Source organism: Orcinus orca, chromosome 1 (genome assembly GCF_937001465.1).
Source record: "Orcinus orca chromosome 1, mOrcOrc1.1, whole genome shotgun sequence".
Taxonomy (NCBI): Eukaryota; Metazoa; Chordata; class Mammalia; order Artiodactyla; family Delphinidae; genus Orcinus; species Orcinus orca.
The window spans coordinates 144,953,724-144,980,359 of record NC_064559.1 but is presented as its reverse complement, the minus strand read 5'-3'; the positions used below and the strand labels follow the sequence as shown (position 1 = coordinate 144,980,359).

General features: G+C 39.6%; 1 protein-coding gene and 1 long non-coding RNA gene across 8 annotated transcripts in view; both read right to left on the bottom strand.

Moving 5' to 3' along the window:
• USP33 (ubiquitin specific peptidase 33) overlaps nt 1-26,636 on the bottom strand; it is an 89,341-nt gene that overhangs the window by 47,099 nt on the left and 15,606 nt on the right. Inside the window, exon 1 of one of the 7 annotated variants that reach the window (XM_033405921.2) lies at nt 23,858-24,093. The exons of 5 other annotated variants lie outside the window; for them this stretch is intronic. The gene's annotated coding sequence lies outside the window, so the exon portion shown is untranslated. Of the gene's footprint in view, nt 1-23,857; nt 24,094-26,636 lie in introns of those variants that run through there. One more of the 7 variants, XM_033405922.2, reaches the window with a different exon arrangement.
• On the bottom strand, nt 14,091-23,613 carry LOC125963802 (uncharacterized). Its single transcript, XR_007476213.1, has 2 exons — nt 21,074-23,613; nt 14,091-19,286 (listed from the first exon to the last, which is right to left on the bottom strand). It is a non-coding gene; the product is annotated as an uncharacterized LOC125963802 (long non-coding RNA).

The window sequence follows — 26,636 nt, the reverse complement described above, 5'->3', positions numbered from 1 at the left end:
CTGCCTGCCAGTGCAGGGGACACAGGTTCGAGCCCTGGTCTGGGAAGATCCTACATGCCGTGGAGCAACTAAGACCATGCGTCACAACTACTGAGCCTGTGCTCTAGAGCCTGCAAGCCACAACTACTGAGCCCACGTGCCACAACTTCTGAAGCCCACACACCTAGAGCCCGTGCTCCACAACAAGAGAAGCCATCATAATGAGAAGCCAGTGCACCACAACAAAGAGTAGTCCCTGCTCGCCACAACTAGAGAAAGCCCACGCACAGCAACAAAGACCCAATGCAGCCAAAAATAAACAAATAAATTAATTAATTTTAAAAAACTATAAGATAGGGCTTCCCTGGTGGTGCAGTGGTTGAGAGTCCACCTGCCGATGCAGGGGACACGGGTTCGTGCCCTGGTCCGGGAAGATCCCACATGCCGCGGAGCATCTGGGCCCATCAGCCATGGCCGCTGAGCCTGTGCGTCTGGAGCCTGTGCTCCGCAAGGGGAGAGGCCACAGCAGTGAGAGGCCCACGTACCGCAAAAAAAAAAAAAAAAAAATTATAAGATATACAATGAAGGAAAATCTGACCCTCAGTGGGGAAGAAAAACTCAGGGACCCAGACATAAGACAGATGATAGAATAAAGGATACAAATGATAAGGAGAGACATGAAAGATCGGGAAAAAAAGAAAGACCCAAATCAAGTATTTAGATGTTAAAAAAAAATTTGAGGTGAAAAATACAATGGATGAGATTAAGAGTAGATAAGACAAGGCAAAAGAATAATGAACTTGAAGACACAGCAAAAGAAACTATGAAACACAAAGATGGAGAAACTTAAACAAGAGCATCACTCAGCTAGATGGAAAAGTCTGAACAGGATGAAAACTAAAAAACCTACAAATTGAAGCAACACAAGATATAAGAACAAATAAAACCACAGCATATCAAAAACAAGTTGCTTAAAACCAGTGACAGGACAGACATCTTAAAAGCAGCCCCAAAAGATCCAGAATGTATACTAGAAACAACATAAGCTGGAAGGCAGAGGAGCAACATCTTTACAGTTTACTGAAGGAACACTGTCAACCAAGAACTCCATACCTAGGAAAATACCTTTCAAAAACTAAGGCAAAATAAAGACTGCATTAGACATAATAAAGCTGAAAGAATTTATCACCAGCATACCTGCACTATAAAACCTGTAGGTATGCTTTAATAATTTTCTATATAAATCATACACAAATACACATACAGAGATATACATGGCCATCTTTTTTGTCAATAATATTTTATTTTTTCAATACTATTTTAAAAGACATCCATTTATGTCAAAATTTTCATGGATACATACGAAATGCATTCACACATGGATGCATGCATTCAATCAATTCTTCTAATAATAGACTTTCACTTTGCTTCCATATTCTGCCACTAAAAAATCCATGTAAACATAATGGGTGGGCTTTTATATTTGTATTACATGGGCCAATTTATAAAAATAGATTTTACAATATTACTTTCCAAAAATGCTATAACAATTCATATTTCCACTCATAAGGGAATACCATTTTCTGTACATCAACACCATTTTCTATACTAGTAAAGGTATTACTGGCTTTCTTTTTTTTAACTGTTGTCATTTGATGGGTATGCTGTTATATTTCACTAGTATTTAATTTGCATTGTCTTGACATGCGTGGCTAGCTCAGTCAGTGGAGCACGAGACTCTTTAATTTGCATTACCTTGACAACCTGTGAGACTGTCTTTTCATGAATTTTATAGCCTCCTAGATTTGTTATTTTATTTAATGGCTCTTTAAATCTTTGCCCTTTTTACAATTGGGTTGATACCCTCTTCTTGTAAACAGAATCCTGTCTTCTATACTGCAACCATTTTTCAAACTTACTATTTGTCTATTAAGTTTTTAATTTTTAATTTTGATGAAATACACTTAAGTTTATCATCCTAACCATTTTTTTTTTTTTTTCTCCCGTACACAGGCCTCTCACTGTTGTGGCCTTTCCCGTTGCGGAGCACAGGCTCTGGACACGCAGGCTCAGCGGCCATGGCTCACGGACCCAGCCGCTCCGCTGCATGTGGGATCCTCCCGGAACGGGGCACGAACCCGTGTCCCCTGCATCGGCAGGCGGACTCTCAGCCACTGCGCCACCAGGGAAGCCCATCCTAACCATTTTTAAATGTACAGTTCAGTAGCATTAAGTACACTCACACTGTTGGGCAATCAATCTCCAGAACTCATCCCATCTTGCAAAAGTGAAACTCCACAGCATTACACAGCAACTCTCCATTCCCCCTCCCACCAACCACTGGCAACCACCATTTCACTTTCTGTCTCTACAAATTTGACTAGTCAGGGTACTTCGCAAGTGAAAGAGTATTTTCTTTGTGATTTATTTTACTTAGCATAATGTCCTCAACGTTCATTGATTTTTATAGCTTGGGCCAGAATTTCCTTCCTTTTCCAGACTGAATAACATTCAATTGCGGTGATATCTCACTGTGGTTTTGATTTGCATTTTTGCAATTAGTAATGTCGAGCATCTTTTCATGTGCTTGTTAGGCATTTATTTATATACCTTCTTTGGAGAAAAGTCTATTCAAGTACTTGAGCCATTTTTTTAATCGAGTTTTTGCTTTTTTGTTGTTCAGTTGTAGGAGTCCTTTATGTACTCTGGATATTTAGCTCCTTACCAGATAGACAATTTGCAAATATTTTCGCCCATTCTATAGGTGGCCTTTTCACTCTGTTGACTGTGTCCTTTGATGCACAGAAGTTTCTAACTGATATAATCCAAGTTATCTATTTGCTACTTTTGTGACCTGTGCTTTTAGTGTCAGATCCAAGAAGTCGCTGCCAAATCCAATGTCACAGTTCCCTCCTCTATGTTTTCTTCTAAGAGTTTTAGTTCTTATGTTTAGGCCTTTGATCCACTAAAGTCAATTTTTGTATGTTTGTGTAAGGTAGGGATCCAATGTCATATTTTTGCATATGGATATACAGTTTGCCCAATACCCTTTCTTGAAAAGACTGTTTTTTCTCCCACTGAATGGTCTTGGCACTCTTGACAAAAAACATTTGACTAGGGGATACTTTACTAAGATGGTGAAGTAGGCAGACCCCGAGCTCACCTCCTTCCGCACACACACAAAAATTACAACTATTTACAGAGCAACTATCTATGAGAATGACCTGAAGACTAGCAGAAAAGATTTTCCAGAACTAAAGATATGAAGAAGGAACCATGAAATAGATAGAAGGAGCAGAGATGCAATATAGTCAAGACCCACACGCCTGGGTAGGCAACCCACAAACAAGAGAATAATCACAATTGTAGGGAATTCCCTGGTGGTCCAGTGGTTAAGAATCCACCTTCCAGTGCAGGGGACGCAGGTTGGATCCCTGGTTGGGCAACTAAGACCACACATGCTGCAGGGCAACTACGCCTGTGCACCGCAACTACTGAGCCCACAAGCCACAACTAAACTAGAGCGCCTGCACACCACAACTAGAGAGAAGCCCACGCGCTACAATGAAGAGTCCACGTGCCACAATGAAAGATCCCACGTACCATAACTAAGACCAGACACAGCCAAAAATAAGGAATATTAAAAAAGAAATCACTACTACAGAGTTTCTCCACAAGGAGTGAAGGTTCTGAGCCCCACACTGGGCTCTCCAGCCTGAGGGATCTGCACAGTGAAAATGAGCCCCCAGAATATCTAGCTCTGAAGGCCAGCAGGGCTTGAGTATGGGAAAGCTGGCGGTCTGCAGGAAACAAAACTCCACTCTTGACTGGCAACCTCTACAAGAGGCAGCACCTGGCAGACAACCAGGCCAGGGACCAGCCCCAGCCACTAGCACACCCACAGCAGTCAGCGCTGCCACAACAGAACACCCCACAATTGCCCCTTATTTGATAAGGGATCAATATCCAAAATATACAAAAAACTCATACAACCCAACATCAAAGATGCAAGCAACCTGATTTAAAAACGGGCATTTTAAATAGACATTTTCCATAAAAGACATACAGGTAGCCAAAAGACACATGAAAAGATGCTCAGCATCACTAATCATCAGGCAAATGCAAATCAAAACTGCAATGAGATATCACCTCATACCTGTCAAAATGCCTATTATCAAAAGGACAACAAACAAGTGTTGGTGAGGATGTGGAGAAAAGGGAACCCTTGTGCCCTGTTGGTGGGATTGCAAATTGGTACAGCCACTATGGGAAACAGTATGGAAGTTCCTCAAAAAATTAAAAATAGAACTATCATATGATCCAGCAATTCCACTTCTGCATACTTTTCTGAAGAAAACAAAAACACTAATTCAAAAACATACATGGGCATCCCTATGTTAATGCAATATTATTTACAACAGCCAAAATATGGAAACAACCTAAGTATCCATCAACAGATGAATGGATAAAAAATATGTGGGGTGTACACACACACACACACACACACACACACACACACACACACATATACACAAAATGGAATACTACTCAGCCATAAAAAAGAATGAAACCTTGCCATTTGTGACTACATGGATTGACCTAGAGGGTATTATACTAAGTGAAATAAGTCAAAATAAGAAAGACAAATACGTATACATGGAACCTAAAAAACAAAACAGAAACGAACACATAAACACAGAGAACAGGTGGTTGCCAAAGGGGAAAGGGTGGGGGCATGACAAGAAAAAAAAATTAAAGTAACTACATGAGGTAATGAATGCTAACTAGCTTGACTGTGGTAATTACTTTCCAATGTATGTTTATATGAAACTGCCACATTGTACACCTTATATATAAAAATTTTTGTCAGGGGCTTCCCTGGTGGTGCAGCGGTTGAGAGTCCGCCTGCCGATGCAGGCGACACGGGTTCGTGCCCCGGTCCAGAAAGATCCCACATGCTGCGGAGCGGCTAGGCCCGTGAGCCATGGCCACTGAGCCTGTGCGCCCAGAGCCTGTGCTCCGCAACGGGAGAGGCCACAACAGTGAGAGGCCCGCGTACCGCAAAAAAAAAAAAAAAAAAAAAAAAAAAAGCCTAAAACTACTGTTAACTTTCTTATGGTACGCTTTATTATTAAAAGTTTGCATTTATAAAATCAGACAGATCTCATTCTATAATAGCATCTGAGTTTCCAATCTTAAGGTTTCCTTCACCCTAATTTATAGAGCTAAAGCTGTAGAATACCCTTAAATTTTTTTTTTTTAACAAGGCTTTTAATCTATCTGGAGTTTATCTTAAGACAGGAATCCAATTTTATTTTCTTCCAGATGGGCAGACATTTGTACCAGTAACTTTATTATACAATCAACAGATTTCCCACTGAATTATAATCCTATCTTTATTCTTTATTAAATTGGCACATAAAATATTTCTGGATTTTGTATTTTTTTAAACTCATCTGTCTATGCCCATATTATATTAATCTAATTCAGAGACTAATATTCTACAAAGAATAGTTTGATAACTGTAAAAACATACTTCCTTCACTGTTCCATTTCCATTTCCTTGTCTACTCTCTAAGTACACTAGACAACCTGATAATTTTACCTCTTCTGTTCCAATATTACTACCAGCTATTTAATTTTACTGTTTTAATGCATTTATTAGAACCTCTAAAGGCAATCTTGAATATAAAGGTGACTGTAAGCATCCATGTCAGGGTCCTTATATTAATGTTTTGCCATTTAGGATATCTGCTATAATTTTTTTCCATTCTTAGTGTACTTACATTTTTAAAATCAGAAATGGTCTTCTAAATTGAAGTACAGGGACTTCCTTGGTGGCACACTGGTTAAGAATCTGCCTGCCAATGTAGGGGACACAGCTTCAAGCCCCTGCTCTGGGAAGATCCCACATGCCATAGAGCAACTAAGCCCATGCGCCACAACTACAGACCCTGTGCTCTAGAACCTGAGAGCCACAACTACTGAACCCCTGTGCTGCAACTACTGAAGCCCACGTGCCTAGAGCCTGTGCTCTGCAACAAGAGAAGCCACTGAAATGAAAAGCCCGCGCACCACAATGAAGAGTTGCCACCGCTGGCCACTAGAAAAACAAAGACCCAATGCAGTCAAAAATAAAATAAATTAATTTTAAAAACTGAAGTATAGTTGATTTATATTATTATATTACTTAGAAATGGTATTAATGAACTCTATCGAATGTCTTTTCACGGCGAAGTCAAGATGGTGTACTAGGAGGACGTGGAATTCACATCTCCTCACAATTAGGGCACCTACCAGGCACTGGTGGGGGACCACAGAGACCTAAGGGGACGGGAGGAACCCCCAGCGACCATCTTGCGGGATCTCAATTCCCAGGCTGGAGGTCAGGCCCAAGCTCCCGTGGTGGGAGTTCCAAGTCGAACTCACTGGACTAACAGAGAACTTCAGACCCCAGGGAATATTAACCAGAGTGAGGCCCCCCAGAGGTCCTCATCTCAGCACCAAGACCCAGCTCTAACCAACTGCCTCCAAACTCTATTGCTGGATGTCTCAGGCCAAACAACCAGTAAGACAGGAATACAGCACCATCCATCCATCAAAAAAAAAAAAAAAGAAAAAAGAAAAAAGAAAAGAAACGACAAAAAAATATGTTACAGGGCTTCCCTGGTGGTGCAGTGGTTGAGAATGTGCCTGCCAATGCAGGGGACACGGGTTCAAGCCCTGGTCTGGGAAGATCCCACATACCATGGAGCAACTAAGCCTGTGAGCCACAACTACTGAGCCTGCGTGTCTGGAGCTTGTGCTCCACAACAAGAGAGGCCACGACAGTGAGAGGCCCGTGCACCGCGATGAAGAGTGGCCCCTGCTCGCCGCAACTAGAGAAAGCCCTCGCACAGAAATGAAGACCCAACACAGCCAAAAATAAATAAATAAATTTAATTTAATTTTAAAAAATATATATATATGTTACAGATGAAGGAGCAAGGTAAAAACCTACAAGACCAAATAAATGAAGACGAAATAGGCAACCTACCTGAAAAATAATTCAGAGTAATGATAGTAAAGATGATCCAAAATCTCGGAAACACAATGGAGAAAACACAAGAAATATTTAACAAGGTTCTAGAAGAACTAAAGAGGAAACAAACAGTGATTAACAACAGAATTACTGACATTAAAAATACTGTAGAAGGAATCAATAGCAGAATAACAGGGCAGAAGAACAGATAACTGACCTGGAAGATAAAATGGTGGAAATAACTACTAGGGAGGAAAATAAAGAAAAAAGAATGAAAAGAATTGAGGACAGTCTCAGAGACGTCTGGGACAACATTAAACGCACCAACATTCAATTTTAGGGGTCCCAGAAGAAGAAGAGAAAAAGAAAGGGACTGAGAAAATACCTGAAGAGATTACAGTCGAAAACTTCCCTAACATGGGAAAGGAAATAGTCAATCAAGTGCAGGAACCACAGAGAGTCCCATACAGGATGAACCCAAAGAGAGACACTCTGAGACACATATTAATCAAACTATCAAAAATTAACTACAAAAAAAATATTAAAAGCAGCAAGAGAAAAGCAGCAAATAACCAAGGGAATCCCCATAAGGTTAACAGATGATCTTTCAGAAGAAACTCTGCAAGCCAGAAGGGAGTGGCAGGACATATTCAAAGTGATGAAAGGGAAAAACCTACAACAAAGAATACTCTAGTCAGCAAGGATCTTATTCAAATTCAATGGAGAAATTAAAATGCTTACAGATAAGCAAAAGTTAAGAGAATTCAGCACCACCAAACCAACTTTACAACAAATGCTAAAGGAACTTCTCTAGGAAGGAAACACAAGAGAAGGAAAAGACCTACAAAAACAAACCCAAAATAATGAAGAAAATGGTAATAGGAACATACATATTGATGATTCCATTAAATGTAAATGAATAAATGCTCCAACCAAAACACATATACTGGCTCAACAGATACAAAAACAAGACCCATATATCTGCTGTTTACAAGAGACCCACTTCAGACCTAGGGACACATACAGACTGAAAGTGAGGGGATGGAAAAAGATATTCCATGCAAATGGAAATCAAAAGAAAGCTGGAGTAGCAATTCTTGTATCAGACAAAATAGACTTTAAATAAAGACTATTAAAAGAGACAATGAAGGACACTACAAAATGATCAAGGGATCAATCCAAGAAGATATAACAATTGTAAATATTTATGCACCCAATATAGGAGAATCTCAATACGTAAGGCAAATGCTAACAGCCATAAAAGAGGAAATAGTAACACAATCATAGTAGGGGACTTTAATATCCCACTTTCACCAATGCACAGATCATCCAAAATGAAAATAAATAAGGAACAAAAACTTTAAATGACACATTAAACAAAATGGACTTAACTGATATTTGTAGGACATTCCATCCAAAAACAACACAATACACTTTCTTCTCTACTGCGCATGGAACATTCTCCAGGATAGACCATATCTTGGGTCACAAATCAAGCCTTGGTAAATTTTAGAAACCTGAAATCATATCAAGTACCTTTTCTGATCACAACACTATGAGAATAGATATCAATTACAGGAAAACAACTGTAAAAAATACAAAAACATGGAGTCTAAATAATACGTCACTAAATAACCAAGAGATCACTGAGGAAATCAAAGAGGAAATCAAATAATACCTAGAAACAAATGACAATGAAAACAATGATGACCCAAAACCTATGGGATGCAGCAAAAGCAGTTCTAAGAGAGAAGTTAAAAGCAATACAATCCTACAAGAAACAAAAAAAAAATCTCAAATAAACAACCTAAACTTACACCTAAAGCAATTAAAGAAAAAAGAAGCAAACCCCCCCCAAAGTTAGCAGAACGAAAGAAATCATAAAGATCACATCAGAAATAAGTGAAAAAGAAATGAAGGAAACAATAGCAAAGATCAATAAAACTAAAATCTGGTTCTTTGAGAAGATAAACAAAATTGATAAGCCATTAGCCAGACGCATGAAGAAAAAAAGGGAGAAGACTCAAATCAACAGAATTAGAAATGAAAAATGAGAAGTAACAATAGACACTGCAGAAATACAAAGGATTGTGAGAGATTGCTACAAGCAACTATATGCCAATAAAATGGACAACCTGGAAGAAATGGACAAATTCTTAGAAAAGCACAACCTTCTGAGACTGAACCAAGAAGGAACAGAAAATATAAACAGACGACTCACAAGCACTGAAACTGAAACTGTGATTGAAAATCTTCCAACAAACAAAAGCCCAGAGCCAGATGGCTTCACAGGCGAATTCTATCAAACATTTAGAAAAGAGCTAACACCTATCCTTCTCAAACTCTTCCAAAATATAGCAGAGGGAGGAACACTCCCAAACTCATTTTATGAGGCCACCATCACCCTGATACCTAAACCAGACAAAGATGTCACAAAAAAAGAAAACTGCAAGCCAATATCTCTGATGAACATAAATGCAAAAATCCTCAACAAAATACTAGCAAACAGAATCCAACAACACATTAAAAGGATCATACACCATGATCAAGTGGGGTTTATCCCAGGAATGCAAGGACTTCAATATATGCAAATCAAACAATGTGATACACCATACTAACAAACTGAAAAATAAAAACCATATGATCATCTCAATAAATGCGGAAAAAGCTTTCCACAAAATTCCACACCCATTTATGACAAAAACACTCCAGAAAGTAGGCATAGAGGGAACTTACCGCAACATAATAAAGGCCATATATGACAAACCCAGAGCCAACATCGTTCTCAATGGTGAAAAACTGAAACCATTTCCTCTACGATCAGGAACAAGACAAAGTTGCCCACTCTCACCACTATTATTCAACATATTTTGGAAGTTTTACCCACAGCAATCAGAGAAGAAAAAGAAATAAAAGGAATCCAAATGAGAAAAGAAGAAGCAAAGCTTTCACTGTTTGCAGATGACATGATACTATACATAGAAAATCCTAAAGATGCTACCAGAAAACTACTAGAGCTAATCAATGAATCTGGTAAAGTACCAGGATACAAGATTAATGAACAGAAATCTCTTGCATGCCTATACACTAATGATGAAAAATCTGAAAGAGAAATTAAGGAAACACTCCCATTTACCACTGCAACAAAAAGACTAAAACACCTAGGAATAAACCTACCTAAGGAGACAAAAGACCTGTACACAGAAAACTATGATGCTGATGAAAGAAATTAAAGATGATACAAACAAATGGAGAGATATACCACATTCTTGGATTGGAAGAATCAACATTGTAAAAGTGACTGGACTACCCAAAGCAATCTACAGATTCAGTGCAATCCCTATCAAACTACAAATGGCATTTTTCACAGAACTAGAACAAAAAATTTCACAATTTGTATGGAAACACAAAAGACCCCGAATAGCCAAAGCAATCTTGAGAAAGAATAACAGAGCTGGAGGAATCAGGCTCCCTGACTTCAGACTATACTACAAAGCTACAGTAATCAAGACAGTATGGTACTGCCACAAAAAACAGAAACATAGATCAATGGAACAGAATAGAAAGCCCAGAGATAAACCCACACACATATGGTCACCTTATCTTTGATAAAGGAGGCAAGAGTATAAAATGGAGAAAAGACAGTCCCTTCAATAAGTGGTGCTGGGCAAATTGGACAGCTACATGTAAAAGAATGAAACTAGAACACTTCCTAACACCATACACAAAAATAAACACAAAATGGATTAAAGACCTAAATATAAGACCAGACACTACACAATTCTTAGAGGAAAACACAGGCAGAACACTCTATGACATAAGTCACAGCAAGATCCTTTTTGACCCACCTCCTAGAGAAATGGAAATAAAAACAAAAATAAACAAATGGGACCTAATGAAACTTAACAGGTTTTGCACAGCAAAGGAAACCATAAACAAGACAAAAAGACAATCCTCAGAATGGGACAAAATATTTGCAAACGAAGCAACTGACAAAGGATTAATCTCCAAAATATACAAGCAGTTCATTCAGCTTAGTATCAAAAAACCCAATTCAAAAATGGGCAGAAGACCTAAACAGACATTTCTCCAAAAAAAGTATACAGATTGCCAACAAACACATGAAAAGATGCTCGGGCTTCCCTGGTGGCGCAGTTGTTGAGAGTCTGCCTGCTGATGCAGGGGACACGGGTTCGTGCCCCCATCCGGGAAGATCCCACATGCCACGGAGCGCCTGGGCCTGTGAGCCATGGCCGCTGAGCCTGCGCGTCCGGAGCCTGTGCTCCGCAACAGGAGAGGCCACGGCAGTGAGAGGCCCGCGTACAGGAAAAAAAAAAAAAAGATGCTCAACATCACTAATCATTAGAGAAAGGCAAATCACAACTACAATGAGGTATCACCTCACACTGGTCAGAATGGCCATTATCACAAGGTCTACAAAAAACAAATGCTGGAGAGGGTGTGGAGAAAAAGGAACCCTCTTGCACTGTTGGTGGGAATGTAAATTGACACAGCCTCTATGAAGAACAGTATGGAGGTTCCTTAGAAAACTAAAAATAGAACTACTACATAACCCAAAAATCCCAAACATATACACTGAGAAAACCATAATTCAAAAAGAGTCATGTAACACAATGTTCACTGCAGCACTATTTACAATAGCCAGGACATGGAAGCAACCTAAGTGTCCATAGACAGATGAATGGATACAGAAGATGTGGCACATATATACAATGGAATATTGCTCAGCCATAAAAAGAAACGAAATTGAGTTACCTGTAGTGAAGTGGATGGACCTAGAGTCCGTCATACAGACTGAAGTAAGCCAGAAAGAGAAAAACAAATACCACATGCTAACACATATATATGGAATCTTAAAAAAAAAAAAAAAAAGGTTCTCATGAACCTATGGCCAGGACAGGAATAAAGACACAGATGTGGAGAATGGACTTGCGGACATGGGGAAAGGGAAGGTGGGATGAAGTGAAAGAGTAACACTGACATATATACACTACCAAATGTAAAATAGATACCTAGTGGGAAGCAGCTGCATAGCACAGGGAGATCAGCTTGGTGCTTTGTGACCACCTACAGGGGTGGGATAAATAGGGTGGGAGGGAGACTCAAGAGGGAGGAGATATGGGGATATACATATGCATATAGCTGATTCACTTTGTTATACAGCAGAAACTAACACAACATTGTAAAGCAATTATACTCCAATAAAGATTTTTTTTTTTTAAATGTCTTTTCAGCAGCTACTGATGGCTTCCTAGACTCCTTGTTTCATTTGTTGATATTATCTATTATATTAACAGACTTGATACTAAGGATCCTTGCACTGATGTAATACACCCTACTGGGTCAAAATGTACTATTAGTCCGTTATTTCATATCTAGATTCTATTGGCTAATATTGTATTTAGAAATTATGCATTTCTAGATGTAAGTGAGATTGACCTTTTTTGATAGCATTTTTAATCAGGGATAAAAGTATCGGGCTGGCCAAAAAGTTTGTAACATCTTATGGAGAAACCCGTACGAACTTTTTGGCTAACCCAATATGTGTACTTCACAGAATGCACTGAGTAGCTTTGCATCTTTAATAACATACAATACAGTTTTTTAAAAAAACTATATGTTGTTTATAAACTAAATAAAAGTCAGCTGTGAAACCATCTGTTATGCTGCCTCTTTCAAGGACAGATCTTCAATGACCTTTTCAATCCTTGAGCAAGAACTGGTCAATTCAACTTTTCTGCTTCTTGGGTCAATTTTATTAATTTATATTTTGGTATAAAATTATCCATTAGGGCTTCCCTGGTGGCGCAGTGGTTGAGAGTCCGCCTGCCGATGCAGGGGACATGGGTTCGTGCCCCGGTCCGGGAAGATCCCACGTGCCGCAGAGCGGCTGGGCCCATGAGCCATGGCCGCTGAGCCTGCGCGTCCGGAGCCTGTGCTCTGCAGTGGGAGAGGCCACAACAGTGAGAGGCCCGCGTACCACAAAAAAAAAAAAAAAAAAATTATCCATTAATCTTGACTTTCAACTTTGGCATCATGGCATAACATGTAGTATTCTCAAGAAGGTTTGCATAAAATTCCGTTAACCTCTCCTATACCTGGGTATCTATGATGTCTCCTTCCTCATTCCTAATATTGCATATTTTTACTCCATTTTCTTCTCTTCTATATGAGGTTTATCTAATTCATCAGTCCTTGCAAAGAACCAGCTTTGGGATTTATCCTTCCCACTATTTTTGTTTTGTTGTTTCCACTTCCATTAATTACCGTTTTATCTTTAATCCCCATGTCCTATTTGGTTTCTGTTTTATTTTCTTAATCCCTAAATATGGGAACTGAATTCTCTTAGTTTTATTTACTTAATAATAAAAGTATTTAAACTATACATTTTCTTCTTAATACCAATGTTTGCCAATGGGATGGAAATGTTCTTCTCACTGCTTTCTAGACAGTATGTTATCTCACTTTTGACTGTAAAATGTTTTAAGTGCATCAATACAAGGTTGGATATATATATACATATATATACGTATATATATATGTATATATATTCATGACTGAACACTACACATAAGTTTAACTTCATGAACTGGATGGATAATTTATCAACATGAATAGATCTAAAGGACATAATGTTGAATGGAAAAAAAGGAAGATGCAAAATAATACATTCTCTATGATACCACTGAAGTAAAAATTTAAAACCTGAGGGAAGAATACCTTAGGAGTTTGGGATTATCAGATACAAACTACTATATATAAAACAGGTAAACAAGGTCCTACTGTATAGCACAGGGAACTATATTTAATTATCCTGTAATAAACTATAACGGAAAAAATGTGAAAAATATATATATGTACAACAGAATCACTTTGCTGTACACCGGAAACTAATACAACATTGTAAATTATACTTCAGTTAAAATAAAAAAAAAATAAGAAAACAATGTTCAAAAAAAATAAAGCCCCAAAACAAAACATGCATAATAGCACATTGTATCTATATGTACATATCCACTGTAAAAGGATAAAAATACAGTTTTGAAGGTTATGTACTCAGAATGTTGCCTCACAGCAAAGAAGAAAGGGGGAATAGAGAAAGATCAGTTCTCTCCATTCTGCTATTAATGTTCTGGTATTTAAACAGCTTAATGAGAATTAATTTGCAGATAACATGATACTATACACAGAAAATCCTAAAGATGCTATTAGAAAACTACTAGAGCTAATCAATGAATTTGGTAAAGTTGCAGGATACAAAATTAATACACAGAAATCTCTTGCATTCCTATACACTAACAACGAAAGATCAGAAAGAGAAATTAAGGAAATAGTCCCATTTACCATCACAACAAAAAGAATAAAACACCTATGAATAAACCCACCTAAGGAGGCCAAAGACCTGTACTCAGAAAGCTATAAGATACTGGAACTTCCCTCGTGGTCCAGTGGTTAAGAATCCGCCTTCCAATGCAGGGGACACGGGTTCGATCTCTGGTTGCGGAAGTAAGATCACACGTCATGGGGCAACTAAGCCTGCATGCTCTGGAGCCTGTGCACCACAACTAGAGAGCCCGCGTGCCGCAACTACTGAGCCCCCACGCTCAAGAGCCCACACACCACAACTAGAGAGAAGCCTGCTCACTGAAACAACAGATCCCACATGCCGCAACAAAGATTCTGCACGCTGGAACTAAGACCTGACACAGCCAAATACATAAAAATAAATAAATTTATTTTTTACAAAAGAAAACTATAAGATACTGATGAAAAAAATCAAAGATGAACAAACAGATGGAGAGATATACGATGTTCTTGGATCAGAACAATCAATACTATGAAAATGACTATACTACCCAAAGCGATCTACAGATTCAATGCAATCCCCATCAAATTACCAATGGCATTTTTTCATAGAATTAGAACAAAACATTTTACAATTTGTATGGAAACACAAAAGACCCCAAATGGCCAAAGCAATCTTGAGAAAGAAAAATGGAACTGGAGGAATCAGGCTCCCTGACTTCAGACTATACTACAAAGCTACAGTAATCGAGAGAGTATGGTACTGGCACAAAAACAGAAATACAGATCAATGGAACAGGGTAAAAAGCCCAGAGATAAACCCACGCACCTACTGTCACCTAATCTATGACGAAGGAGGTAAGAATATACAATGGAGAAAAGACAGTCTCTTCAATAAGCGATGCTGGGAAAACTGGACAGCTACATGTAAAAGAATGAAATTAGAACACTCCCAAACATCATACACAAAAATAAACTTAAAATGGATCAAAGACCTAAATGTAAGGCCAGACACTATAAAACTCTTACAGGAAAACATAGGCAGAACACTCTTTGACATAAACTGCAACAAGGTCTTTTTTGATCCACTTCCTAGAGTAATGAAAATTAAAACAAAAATAAACAAATGGGATCTAATTAAACTTAAAAGCTTTTGCACAGCAAAGGAAACCATAAACAAAACAAAAAGCCAACCCTCAGAATGGAAGAAAATATATGCAAGTGAAGAAACCAACAAGGGTTTAATCTCCAAAATATACAAATCTACAAAACTATTAACCTACAAAACTCTAAGACTCCTCTGGAAGCTTGGGGATCACAGGCTGGGAATTACTAGAGAGCAAAAGATATTCAAACTGTGCATGGAAATTAAGGCTTTCCATAATTTGACCTCAATTTGTCCTGACCTTTGCAATCTTTTATCAGACAACTTTTCCCTCTATCTACCCTATCTGGACAATTTGAAATCTCCTCAGCAATAATGATGGTAATAACAACTGAAAAATCTTCCAGGTTGAAATGACAGCATCATGCTGTATGATGTACAGCTTTGGCAGGGGCTCAAGTGCCCATCTGTAGATTCAAAACTGCTTCTGAAGATATTACTTTTAAGGGGGTGGGGAAGATAATTACTTTTTAGCAGTACAATCCCCAAATCTTCAGGCCCCAAATTCTGACCCGGTCATCCTAATAAAAGAATAGCAGACATTCAAGTTTTAATACAGGAAAAGCACAGGGACCAGTGTTATTAATATTTGTTACACATCAAGACATAGTTGGTAACCTAAGGAGAACCTTTTAATATTGAAAAACTGCCTGTATTCCATTATCTAGTCTATTCCAAAAAGTAAAGCTATTTATAAAGAATCAGAATCAAGCGACTGTGACAAAAAAACTTGTCATGAGAACTGGTTGCTAATTTATTAGTTACACAGAAGATTAATATGAATCCAGAAGAAACTCTGTATTAGCAGATGGCAGAACTGTTCAAAATTCTTAACAAAAATCTGGATAAAGACACAGAAGACAGGCTAGTTAAATCTAATTATAAAATTATAAAAATAATTAAAGAAATGACATTTTATTTAGAAAAATGAGCTAAGATTAACAAGGATGGATATAGTATTCTATATTGGCATTAAAAGAGTCTACTGTCAGGGGCTTCCCTGGTGGCACAGGGGTTGAGAATCTGCCTGCCAATGCAGGGGACACGGATTCGAGCCCTGGTCTGGGAGGACCCCACATGCCGTGGAGCGACTGGGCCCGTGAGCCACAACTACTGAGCCTGCGCGTCTGGAGCCTGTGCTCCGCAACAAGAGAGGCCGCGATAGTGAGAGGCCCACGTACCGCGTTGAAGAGTGGCCCCTGCTCGCCGCAACTAGAGAAAGCCCTCGCACAGAAACGAAGACCCAACACACCCAAAAATAAATTAATTAATTAATTAATTTTAAAAAAAAGAGTCTACTGTCTAAAGTAAGGCCAAAAAAAGGGTTTCAGGTATTTAGATTCTAGATGCTAAAAGATGAAGGAAACAACAGTGCAGTTCTCACTCAATTTATCAACAGAATAGGTTTCACAATAAAAAGAGAAGCCAGTCTTATTGTACTCATAAACTAAGTAGATTATTTAGTGAACGTTTTATTTATGAAGAACGTTAAAAGCTACAGAATACAAATGCCTTCCATAGACAGTCTTAAATAATTTGAAAACTGTATCCTCATAAAGACAACACTATGGCTAAAAGTAAAGTTTCCGGAGCAAGGCTACCTGGGTTCAAATCCAAGCTCCACTATGTCCTAGGTTTGTGACCAGGGTTAAGTCACCTCTCCGTGCCTCAGTTCCCTCATCTATAAAATTGAGATAATTACAAAAATCTACCTCGTGGAGTTGGGGGTGTGTTATATAACACATTTGTTAACATATATAAATTACTTCGAACAGGGTGAGAGTAAGCACTCAATAAATGTTAACTATTATAAGCAAAAATTGAAAGTATGGATGTTATGTTTAGACAGCGGAAGGCAAAAGTTGGAGGACTTGAGGGGAGTTCCCTGGCGGTCCAGCGGTTAGGACTCGGCACTTTCACTGCCCAGGCCCTAGGCTGGGGGACTACAATTCTGTAAGTCGCTCCAAGCAGCCAAAAAAAAAAAAAAGTTGGAGGACTTGATATATGCATTCCAATTATTTGGACATTATGACCAAAGTAAGAGAGATCTTTTCTTTTTTACGTAACTTGAGAAATTTAGAAATAGCAACTCCAGTCAATGGTGAAGATTTTCAACAATTAGAGTTATATAAAAATGGAAGGTGGAACCTTGGGAAGTAGGATGTTCCCCATCATTGTTACACACAGAGGCTGGAAGACCAACTGTCAGGTGTTTCAAAGGACAGCATTTTGCCCTAAAGTCAATTCTAAGATTCTCTGACTACAGAAAAACTGATTTGCCTGTCAGTAGTTTCAACCTATACAACTGTTCCATTACTACAACTAATCTGACTAGTCCAACTGTACTATTTTATCTTTTACTTTTTTAAACTGTTTTTTTAAAAATAATTATTTATTTTTGGCTGCACTGGGTCTTTGTTGTTCTGCCTGGGATTTCTCTAGTTGCAGCGAGCGGGGGCTACTCTTTGTTGCAGTGCGCGGGCTTCTCATTGTGGTGGCTTCTCTTGTTGTGGAGCACGGGCTCTAGGCGCGTGGGCTTCAGTAGTTGTGGCTCGCAGGCACTAGAGCGCACGGCTCAGTAGTTGTGGTGCACGGGCTTGGTTGTTCCGGGGCACGTGGGATCTTCCCGGACCAAGGATCGAACCCATGTCCCCTGCATTGGTAGGAGGATTCTTAACCACTACACCACCCTGGAAGCCCCCAACTGTACTATTTTATTTTATTTTTAATTTTATTTATTATTTTTAGCTGTGTTGGGTCTTCGTTGCTGTGTGCGGCTTTCTTCTAGTTGAGGCAAGTGGGGGCTGCTCTTCGTTGCAGTGCATGTGCTTCTCATTGCGGTGCCTTCTCTTGTTGCGGAGCACGGGCTCTAGGTGGGCAGGCTTCGGTAGTTGTGGCTTGTGGACTCAGTAGTTGCGGTTTGCAGGCTCTAGAGCGCAGGCTCAGTAGCTGTGGCGCACAGGCTTAGTTGCTCCGCAGCATGTGGGATCTTCCTGGACCAGAGCTCGAACCCATGTCCCCTGCACTGGCAGGTGGATTCTTAACCACTGTGCCAGCAGGGAAGCCCAACTGTACTATTTTAAATACTAGGTTTCAAAATTATTTTAATTGTAAAAATACAACATTATAATAACCTTACAGCTTTTTTTCCATATTTACCATAGAAGAAAATTACTATACAACAAAAGCAAGCCAAAAACATTGACAATAGAAGTATTAATATCAGCAAAGAGTACAATAGGCAGAAAGGTTTATTTTATTCTAAATCAATCCATAATAAGAGTCCGTGGAGACTTTTAACCTATAAAATATGCTGATGAGCACTTTTTAAAAAAATATATTTATTTGTTTGGTTGTGCCGGGTCTTAAGTTGTGGCTCATGGGCTCCTTAGTTGTGGCATGCGAACTCTTAGTTGCAGCACACATGTGGGATCTAGTTCCCTTACCAGGGATTGAACCCGGGCCCCCAGTGGATAAGACGTGGAGTCTTATCCACTGCACCACCAGGGAAGTCCCCTGATGAGCACTGTTTTATTTTTAAATTTATTTATTTATTTATGGCTGCGTTGGGTCTTTGTTGCTGTGCGCAGGCTTTCTCTACTTTCGGCGAGCGGGAGATACTCTTCGTTGTGGTGCACGGCCTTCTCATTGCAGTGGCTTCTTTTGTTGCGGATCATGGGCTCTAGGCGCGCAGGCTTCAGTAGTTGTGGCACACGGGCTCAGTAGTTGTGGTGCACAGGCTTAGTTGCTCCGCGGCATGTGAGCTTCCCCGACCAGGGCTTAAACCCGTGTCCCCTGCATTGGCAAGCAGATTCTTAAACAATGTGCCACCAGGGAAGTCCCCTGATGAGCACTTTTAAGAACTGTGTTTCTTGTCCTTTAAACAAATATTCTAGCAAACACAAACTCCTTAAAATCTTCACACAGATCTTACAGTCCTATAACTCTTCCCCTAATCATTCTTAATTTTCGTTCAAACCATAACAAAGAAAAAGAAATTTAGTACTAATCTTCTAATTTCCCTTTTCTTAAAAACATCTGTCCCTTTGACCCTTAACAGTCTAATTAATGAGAGGCTTACTGAGTCTATTAAGAGAACTATATAATCTCCTAATTGCTTGCTCTACCTGCAATCTAGCTGTTCTAGAACCTATTCTTAACACTGCCACAATAAACCACCCAAAAGCATAGCTCCAACCTGGCAACCTCGCTTTAAATAAAATTCCTTAATCAAGATTTGTAAACATTAATCAGCATTTCCTACAAAGAAAAAAAATCTGTCCAATAACAGCAAAGTATAGTCAACTGTAGCCTTATCTAGTTGAAATAATTGTGACAAACACTAGGCAGAGGGGGAAGAGAGAAGAGGGAGGAAGCAAGAGGAAGAGAAATGGAGAACAAGAATCAATGAATATAACGAAGCACAAACCAGCTGATGGTAATTTTCACCCTAAGTCACTTCTGAGCAAGATGGAGGGGTAATTAAATTAACAGAATATCAACATTATGGGACAGTCATTAAAACTACTTAAGTAGAACATGTAGAATCATGGAAAAACAATTGCAAGCACCATATTCAAATAAGAACCACTCTAAGAAATTTTGCCAATTTTTTTCTTTACCAGAATATTGTTGATTATAAAAAAGAATCAGAATTTATTCATCTAAATAATGCCTCTACTAAAAATATTAGCAATTCCTCCTTCAGGATTTTATAAATAGTTAAAAAATGTAAGAAATCTTCTTATGTCACATTCAGTCTCATATTTTCACCAAACTGCCATATTTCAGGACGCGCTAGCCCCAGGCATTTAGAGGCTAATTTAACAAAGGCCCAATCAAGTATGGGTCAGACACTGTGTATCTAGTAGGGGTGGCAGCACTGTTCAAATCTCCACCCTACTTTCCCTTTTGAATGACTGGTCACCTACACTCTACTTTATCAACACTCTTCAACACACTGTAATTCCTTTATTCTCCTGAAATAACTAATTTGAATGTCAGTGACCTTCTGTCAACCCTCCTCAATCACAAGTTACATAACTCTCAAACCTCAGTGCCATTTTAGCATCCCTCCTCATTTTCTATATTCTACCAGTTACCAAATTCTACTGCTTGCTTCTTTTATCCATCACTTCTCAACTCACATTTCTTCTAGATCTCCACCTAAATTGAGGCTTTTATTTCACATCTTGATTATTTAATAAGAATGCCTATTAACAGACACAGTTGACATCCGGCCCCCATCCCTTCAGCTCACCTTGCAGCTGGTACAGATAGTATCCTGACAGCTTCCCACCTCCACCAACAGGAGCCTGCCCAACCCTAGCTAAGACAATGGGAAGTGCTCGAAACATTTCAAGAACAATCTCCATCAGTGAGGACTGGAGTAGGTGGAAAAACTCCCCATCTACCCTTCAGTTAGTAGGACAATTCTAAGGCAGCTCTACAAAAATCTCCACAGGATTAACCCCCAGTTGCCCATCACTGGCTTTTTTTCCCTTTCCTGACTCTTTACCCACTCCCTCACTTGTGCTTCCTGGCATCTCACCTGCACCCATGTTATCTCAAGGTCTGCTTACAAGATAGCACTTTGGAGAAACTACAAGGGCCACAAAAGTGACACTATCGGGGCTTCCCTGGTGGCGCAGCGGCTGTGAGTCCGCCTGCCGATGCAGGGGACACGAGTTCATGCCCTGGTCCAGGAAGATCCCACATGCCGCGGAGCGGCTGAGCCCGTGAGCCATGGCCGCTGAGCCTGCGCGTCCGGAGCCTGTGCTCCGCAACGGGAGAGGCCACAACAGTGAGAGGCCCGCGTACTGCAAAAAAAAAAAGTGACACTATCAAGATCTTGCTTAACCTAAAGCTGCCCAAGTGTTCTCTTGGTCTCAATCATCTCCCAATTACAGCTCATTCTGCATTCATATGGATCACATACCTCTTCTAACCAAACATCTTCAATGAAGCCCTTCGTAATTTGTCTTTTTCATCTCCTATTTCTAACTTAGATAAATCATAACTTATTATCAGCCAAACTGTTGTACTGATCCTTTCTCAAATATAAGTTGTACCTTTCCAGGAACGCAATAATCTATTGTTTTTAGAAATGTTCTCCAATATTCGCCTGTTGAAAACCTTGCAAAGCTCACTCATCTCAAATATCATCTCTATCAAGATTCAATCACAGGTAATGTCTCCCTCACCTAAATTCCTGATTGTAATAGTCATAAGACATTTTACCACAGTTCTGTAAAAACCTACCCTACTTGACTACAAGCCTGACTTTAAATTCTTTAAGGGTAGAAACCATGTTCCATTCTTTTTATTTTCCAAAGGGCTTTCTTTCCCTGATAGACCCATAGATATTGACCTACATAGCCTTCTAGAGTAACTTTTGAAAAGAACATTTATTTTTATATATGCATTCTTAAGTATTAGTATAAAATTCATGCTCCTTTTTACAGACAAACAAACTGAGCTTATCTCAGACTCTTTGGGACTAACCTATTTATCAAAATGCTCCTGAAATCACATGCAGACTTAAAAAAAAAGTTTAAAAACAACACTAAAGAAAGCTGTTACTTATTCCTTTATTTTTGGGAAATGACTACATTTCATGTTTCTCACCAAAAATCTTTCACCATGTATGTACTTCATCTCCTTGCAAAGAGTCCAGAGTCTGTCCCATGTTATACTTCACAGTGTTCCAATACTTAGCTGAATTCCAATTTATATCAAAGGTTACTTCAAGATTATTTCAGGCTTTAGGGAAATTCTGATCCTTACACAATCTCGAAATGCTTCTGTCATGGGAAAAGACTTTACTTCTTGGCATTTCTAACTCAGAGGACTGGCATGAGGATCAAATAAGATTGTATATGTGAAAGGTCACTGAAAATTCTAACAATAAATAAATGTAAAAATTATCTCCTTAACTCTGAATTTCAAACGATTAAAATAATCTATTTCCTACAATCTAACGTCATTAAATGTGCAGTTATTTTTTACAAATAGGTTATAAAGGCATAAGTTATAAAGAGCTCAAGACAAAAAAGTGAAAGCTGGCTATAAACCAGATCAAAAATAAGAAGCAATCTTAAGTAGACTATCCCTCTTGCATATGGCAAGAGGTCAAATAGTTTATTCCTGCAATACTTTTGTACTGTCCTTTTTATTTTAATCCTGCCAAAGTAAATTAAATAACATAAAGCCCCCGGTGTAGTATAACTTATTACTATTACTTTTCCTTAAAATTAGCACTGTCTTTCAATAAGATTCCTAGTTTTCCCCATGTTTATATTAATAGCATGAATTCACTAACAATATTCGTATTAGGTTCAAATCAAATAGCTTATTATCTGCTTTGGTCAGACCTTTCCAAATGATACAGTTGTCTCAACCAGAAGTGGAACTAGAACAGTCTCATTATTTTTTGAAACAAGTTTTCCTTAAAAGAAAAATAATCTGATTAAACTAAAAAATTCTACTATTCTATACATCTATTAAGCAATAAGTCTAGAGATCCTTATCGTAAGTTTAGAGCCTATGCTCCTGCCAGCGTTTTCCCCTGTGGCCCAATTTTCCCGGCCTTATACTGATTATATGAGACGTAAACCCTAAAAATACTTGAGTGCAAAACACCCATAGTCATCCAACAGCTCAATTTGCACCCTGTAAATATTCAAATGAAGAGCATTTTGTAGTACGTAAAATATGTAAGAGTAACGGTCTGGGAAACCACACACCATGGAAACTGACTCAAACAAAAGCTGCGGATGGACAGACCGCAAGGAGTAACCGGTGAAACAGTAAGGATTAAATATTCGTCTAAGAAAAATTTCGGTGACGATGACGCCTAGGTTTTCCAGCTGACAACAATTAATAACGGGACCCCTGGGGCTGCACGAATGGGTCCGATCACCCCAACTACGCCGCAAAGCGAAACCAGAAACCAGGAGCCAGCGCACTGCGGGGCTTTCAGTCGCCGGCGCCCACCGTGCTGGGCTGATAAGCCGGCATGCGGAGACCGAGGAAAAGAGTGGAGGCCCGCTTCGGGACTCTTCTCACCCCTCCTTCCTCCCGCTTCCCAGGGGAGCGCCCCCTGGGGACCCTTCCTCAAATCTACGACTGACTCGCATCCTCCACCGCCCCTACTGGGGAGGCCACCAATCATCCCTGCAGCGCAGAGCACCAGAGGGGCCTAGGCCTTCTACCCACCCGCGCACCCACCACCACCCCGAACCAAGAAAAAGAGGCCGCTGCAGCAGCCACAGCCCCGGCGCGCGTGAGCGAAAACACAGACCGATCCCTAGCTGCAGGCGAGGCGCACTTCGACCCCGCGCCCCTCCCAACAGCTACGCGCTCACCTCCACGGCCTTCCCCACGGGCCCCGCCAGCGCGGCCGACGGTGGCCTGCGGCCGCACCTCCCACCAGCTCCTCTTTTCTTCCCCTGGCCTAGGAGGGGGCGGCGTCGCTTCTGGAAGGCCGGAAAACGGACCCGCAGCTCAGCCTGCGGGATACCAGCCTCCCGGCCACTTCCCGCAACGGCTCCAGCTCCTTCCGGTGTTTTCGCGACCGCCACCGGCTTCTAGGGCGTCGCAGGAGGGCGAGGAGGGCGGGCAGGGGCGGGGCTTCGAGGAAAGCTCGTCCCGCCTCTGGGGCGTGGCCGCGGAGAACGGCTCCAGGTGTGGAGACCCAAGCTGCTCTCACCGCTGGGACTTACAAAGTAGCTAGCGGCACAGGGACCGTACGTGCAGAGCAGTTTTAGATCTGGGGCACTTTTCGTTTCTACACGTGTTCTTCCCCTCTTCTGCAGTCACACTACGACCATTAGCAGGTTTGTCTCTATGCATTACAGAATTTGTGTTAAGGCTGTCCACTGAAGGGCCTCAGGTTTCCGACCTTGTGCAAAGAAAAATTAGACTACTTAATTCAATTCAACCCTTTTCCCTTCCTCTCCTCTTTCTTCTCCCAACGTCTTAGGACATAGACTATCTGAAAGTCATTGCGTTTCTTTTTCCACATCTACAAAGTAGAAATTCATCTCTCCCATTTTCCCTTAAGCCAAAATCAAGATCATATCAAATATTTATTGAAACTTTAGTATCTGCTTAGTGACTAGAGCATTTGAAGAGATCTGCCTTGTAATTTATGGATCTGTTAAAATCCGTTCAATTGATTGATATGCAAATAATAAAAATAGTTAAATTAATATTAATTAATTGTTCAAATTGCCAGTTTCAACATGTCTGTTTACCTCTATCTTTTTGGCCTCCCAAATGGGAGCTTGTACTCAAGCATTATGTAAGAGGCTCAATCTCCATCAGAAACAAATAGAGAATATGAGAGCTTTCAATTCTATTCATATGGTAAAAATAGAAGAAATGAAGTTTTGCCAGCATCCTATATAGGGATTGACACCAAGACCTCAGTTTGCACCACAACCTATCCTGGGTTCACTGATGGTCAGCATATTTCAAAATATTGCAGTTTACATGCTTCAGTATGTCAGCAATGTGGTTAATTTTTATTTTTAAAAAATCAAATATCTAAATGTTTTTAAATGTTTATATTCCTCTGTAAAGACATAAGAGAACGATCATGAAAATCATTTGTTCCCTGATGTCTTGTAGCGAAGTACTATCCGACTTAAAGGAGAGTTTTATAGGTTTATTTGAAAAAAGACAAGTGTTTTAAATTTTCTGACCTTTGCTGTGATGACAAGTAGCTGTCAACGATATGCTAATTAAAAAATTTTTTTAATATATACATTTATCCTATGGCCCCAAAGTAAAAGTTGTGTTTCAAAAATGAGTGAGAACTGCTTTTGGAAAGAAATTTGTACAATGAAGAGAGCATTTTGAAAAAGGAGGTTTGAAACTGTTTCCCTTATTTAGTAATATTCCTGCCAAAAATGGTGTCACCTATAAAAAACTCATCTCTGCATCAAAAGACACCATTAAGAGATGAAAAATCAAGCCAGCAAATAGAAGATATTTTAAATATGTATTGGGTTGGCCAAAAAGTTCCTTCAGTTTTTATGTAAAAATAAAAAACACATTTTTCATTTTCACCATGAACTTTATTGAACAACATATTCACCGTTTTATTCCACTACCTTCTGCCATTTTTCAGGCAACTTCATGATTCCAACTTCCCAAAACTTTTTATCTTTTTGAGCAAAGAACTGTTCCAGGTGTCTTTTACAGTCTTCCAGGGAACTGAAATTTTTTCCATTAAGAGAATTTTGTAAAGACCAAAATAAATGGAAATCCGAAGGTGCAATGTCTGGTGAATACGGTGGATGAATCAGAACTTGCCAGCCAAGCTGTAACAGCTTTTGCCTGGTCATCAAAGAAACATGCAGTCTTGTGTTATCCTGATGGAAGATTATGCGTTTTCTGTTGACTCTTTCCGGACGCTTTTCGTTGAGTGCTGCTTTCAATTGGTCTAATTGGGAGCAGTACTTGTCGGAATTAATCGTCTGGTTTTCAGGAAGGAGCTCATAATAAACTCCCTTCCAATCCCACCATATACACAGCATCACCTTCTTTGGTTGAAGACCGGTCTTTGGTGTGGTTGGTGGTGTTTTACTTCTCTTGCCCCACGATCTCTTCCATTCCACGTTATCGTACAGTGTCCACTTTTCATCGCCCGTCACAATTTGTTTCAAAAATGGAACGTTTTCATTACGTTTAAGTAGAGAATCTCATGCGGAAATATGGTCAAGAAGGGTTTTTTTGCTTAACTTATGTGAAACCCAAACATCAAAGCAATTCACATAACCAAGCTGGTGCAAATGATTTTCAACGCTTGATTTGGATATTTTGAGTATGTCGGCTCTCTCCTGTGTGGTATAACATTGATTGTTCTCAAATAATGTCTCAATGTGATCGCTATCAACTTCAACTTGTCTACCCGACCGTGGAGCATCATCCAGCGAGAAATCTCCATCACAAAACTTCGCAAACCACTTCTGACACGTTCGATCAGTTACAGCACCTTCTCCATACACTGCACAAATCTTTTTTTGCGTTTCGGTTGCGATTTTACCTTTCTTGAAATAATAAAGCATAATATGCCAAAAATGTTGCTTTTTTTCTTCCATCTTCCGTATTAAAATGGCTACACAAAAATTCACCAGT